The sequence below is a fragment of the Osmerus mordax genome, chromosome 11 (assembly GCF_038355195.1).
Source record: "Osmerus mordax isolate fOsmMor3 chromosome 11, fOsmMor3.pri, whole genome shotgun sequence".
In the NCBI taxonomy this organism is placed as follows: domain Eukaryota; kingdom Metazoa; phylum Chordata; class Actinopteri; order Osmeriformes; family Osmeridae; genus Osmerus; species Osmerus mordax.
In genome coordinates, this window is record NC_090060.1 from 8,066,972 (window position 1) to 8,070,832 (window position 3,861).

General features: G+C 48.4%; 1 protein-coding gene across 1 annotated transcript in view; it reads left to right on the plus strand.

Annotated features, from left to right (window-relative positions):
* fxyd6 (FXYD domain containing ion transport regulator 6) overlaps positions 1-3,861 on the plus strand; it is a 234,223-nt gene that overhangs the window by 182,431 nt on the left and 47,931 nt on the right. The gene's annotated exons all lie outside the window — the stretch shown is intronic.

Consider the following 3,861-nt stretch of genomic DNA (forward strand, 5'->3'; position numbering starts at 1 on the left):
CATCTCTCTCAGACCCCTTTTTTCTACCTCTCACACTTTATCTTTTTGCCATTCTTTCTCCCCCATTCCTACCCTTCTCTCGTTCACAAAGTGATTGTCAGGACTTGTACTTACATTCCTTCTTGCTCCTCTTCTCCCCCTCTCCTCCCACTCCCTCCCTCTCCTCCCTCTCTCTCCCAGGGTGTTTTGGTGCAGTTTGTTTCTTATTCAGGGCGTGTCTGGCTGGGTGCTGCAGCATGTCTCCTTCCTCCTCTCTTTCTCCCCATCGTTTCTCATCCGCCTCCTCTCTTTCTCTCCTCCTCCCCCTCTCCTCTACCTTCCGGTCTTCTCCCTGTCTCCCCCCCCCCCCTCTCTCCGTCTGGCTGGACAGCAGTGTTTGGCATGCAGGCGGCTCTCAGACCCGTAGCAGCTAAAGGGCAGCTCGCCCGCCAGCGAGAGACGCGCCCTACCTCACAAACATCCCTCCGTCCATCCATCTATCCATCCTTCTAACTATCCATCCTTTGCTCCGTCCATCTATCCATCCTTCTGTCCGTCTACCTATCCATCCTTCTGTCCGTCTACCTATGCATCCTTTGCCCCATCCATCTATCCATCCTTTCCTCTGTCAGTCTGTTCATCCATCCCTCCCTCCATCTGTGCGTCACCCCTTTTCAACTCTTTGCTCTGTCATTCCATTCCTTTCACACAGCTACTTCTCAGTCTCTTTACACCTCCATTCCTCCACCTCTACATCCTTCCATTCCTCCACCTACTCAGATGGGTGAGGAGGGGAGAGGTGGTTGGCGTACACAAACTCACAAACGCACGCATGCACAAACACACACAAACACACCCCTCACAATCACGAGTGCCAGCCATGTCCCACAGAATAGGCCGTCAGTGAAAGGAGTCCACACAAAAAAGATAAAGACCCAAAGTCCGTGTAATTCTCTTCAGACACACACACTCATTTTCATATCTCCAACACACACACAGACACACGCTCACTTTCGTATCTCCAGCACACAGACACACACACACTTTGGCACGTACTCTGGCATTTTCTCCCCAACAACTGCTCTTGTTTAGTATGCGCCTGCCTTGGTCCTGAGGAGGAATGATCCCTAGTCTAATGAACTGGGCCCTGCCACTTGAATGTAAAACAGGACTTAACCCGTCTTCAATGTCAGAGACGGTCCCCAGGGCAGCCTGAGACAACACACACTCTCAACACACACCGACACGAATGCAAGTGTGCACGTGTGCATATTTTCTCCTTCATACACACATGCGGGCGGATACAGACACACACGCAAGTGTACGTGGTCACACACTCGAGCGCGCACACACACACACACACGCTCTCACATCAAACACATGTGATGTGTTGAGCCTTCAGCCTGAGATGAAAGGATGCACACTGATATGTACTGCTGGGAAAGGTTCAGAGCTCAGAATGTGTTCAAACTGTGGTCAATCTGTGGTCAAACTGTGGTCACCGTTTAGAGGTTGTGTTGTGTTTCTCACGCTTCACACATGGTGTCACAACAGTGTGTGGCTGGGGTGGTGAGGTGTGTGATTCTGTGTGTTTATCTCACTGAGATGGAGGATGTGCTATTGTGCAACCCTGTGTGTGCTTGTGTGGTTGTGGTTGTCCAGATTTTCTGCTGGATTCATGTTGACAATACAACAAAAGGTGAACAGAGAACAGAGACTGTGTACTCCTCTACTGCAATATTTATTATCATTATTATTATCATCATCTGAATCTTTTGAATCTTTTACAGTGGTTCCTTTTTGTCAGATCAGAGGTGAAGGATGAGACATGAAATATTCACAAACGTTTGATACAGAGCAGGTTAGATTCACAGTGATGCCAAGGGTTAGCCGTTGGACTGGATAACACACACACACACACACACACCACAGACACATCACACACACACACATGCACACACACATACCCACGCATACCTTTTGTGTGCGATAGCTACAGCAGTTTCCATTTTAGTTATGAAGCTCTAAATGTAGCAATTTTGGCTTGAAAGAGTAATGTCCATATTAGCCAATGAGACACAGCCATTCAGAAAACCAACCAATCAAGAAAAAATTGCCTCACAGTAATGGCATTAAACATTTCTATTTTCCGTAATCTCAGTCTGCAGTGTATACTTCTCTGGAGGTATAGTTCTTTTAGACAACTTTTAAATATGTAAAAAACAAAACATGGGACATTATTTTCTCGGTCCAAAATATTTTTTATTAACCCCTCAGGTTCAGTGGTTATGTTTAAATGATCACTTCAGCGGTCGGTTTAATGACCCCAAACCTCTTACAGCACTGAAAACAATAATCTACGCTCTGTGATCAGCTTCTGTTTGTGGTCATAAGCACTTCAGTACACATAATAATGTTTCTGTACTCAAATGATGAAGTGCTTTGTGTTCATGTCATGACATGTTATATGTAAGTGCTCAGACAAACTGGTGACCTTAAATCAAATAAACCTTTCCATACACATCCATCCCTTCCTACCTCTGCCCTTAGTCCTCCATCCCTCCCTACCTCTGCCCTTAGTCCTCCATCCCTCCCTACCTCTGCCCTTAGTCCTCCATCCCAACCCCATACATCCATCTTTCATCTTTCTTTTTTCCCTTTTATTTGTGCGACAACAATAACCAGGAACCACATTAGAGATATGGCTTATCATCTCTCCTCTCTTATTCTCTTCCTCTCATCCTCTCCTCCTCTCTTACTGTCCTCCTCTCATCCTCTCCTCATCTCTTACTCTCCTCCTCTCCTCATCTCTTACTCTCCTCCTCTCCTCTCATCCTCTCCTCATCTCTTACTCTCCTCCTCTCCTCTCCTCTCATCCTCTCCTCATCTCTTACTCTCCTCCTCTCCTCTCAGTCTCTCCTCATATCTTACTCTCCTCCTCTCCTCTCATCCTCTCCTCATATCTTACTCTCCTGCTCTCCTCTCATCTTCTCCTCCTCTCCTCCTCTCCTCTCTTACTCTCCTCCTCTCTTACTCTCCACCTCTCCTCCTCTCCCAACCCCAGCCGCCTGTCGTGTGTGATGGAATGTTCAATATTCAAGGTTATCCATCACAGTGTGCTTAAAGTATGTTTAGTAGATTCAAGAGGGTGTGTTGAAGGGGTGACGGCCGGATGCAACACTGTGGCAGTTCATGTTAACAGTATGGACACTCCTCGGTTCACACACTCACACTCTCACACACAGTAGTCCAGTACTGTAGAGCTGGGATATAGGAAGGGAGGGATGGTTAAAGGAATAAATTGAGGATTGGGGGAGGGGGGGATGATTAAGAGAAGGAGGGTGGGGTGGTTGTAAGGGAGAGAGGGAGTGAGGGAGTGAGAGGGAAGGAGGGAGGGAGACTAAGGGAGGGAGGGATGGATGAACTGAGGAAGAGATTGAGGGAGGGAGGGATGAGCTGTATGGATGGTCCTTTCTCTATGTAGAATATGGCTTCTCAGAGAGACACTGACACAACTCTGTACAGACTAAGAGTGGGGGGACAAGAGAGAGAGGGGGAGGCGAAAGGGTGGAGCGAGGTTTTGCTAACTTCACACTAACAGTGGGGTAAAGGTCCATTGTCCACAAGGTTCAGAATGTTCTCACCCCTCAGGGTTAGGATGACTCTCTGGATCCACTTGTCCAGGTGAGTCAGAAGAAGCTGAGACACCTGGTGTCCCCTAGGCCAGCCACCCCCCCCCCATGGTTTCCCCCCCCCAGCACCCAGCTTCAGTGGGGGGGGGGGGGGGGGGGGGTCTTTCCGACCAATCCATGTTACAGTACGTCCATGGCAGCCTTAGGGCTAGCTCAGGTCTTTCCCATCCCCCGCCACCTTCCCTCTCTT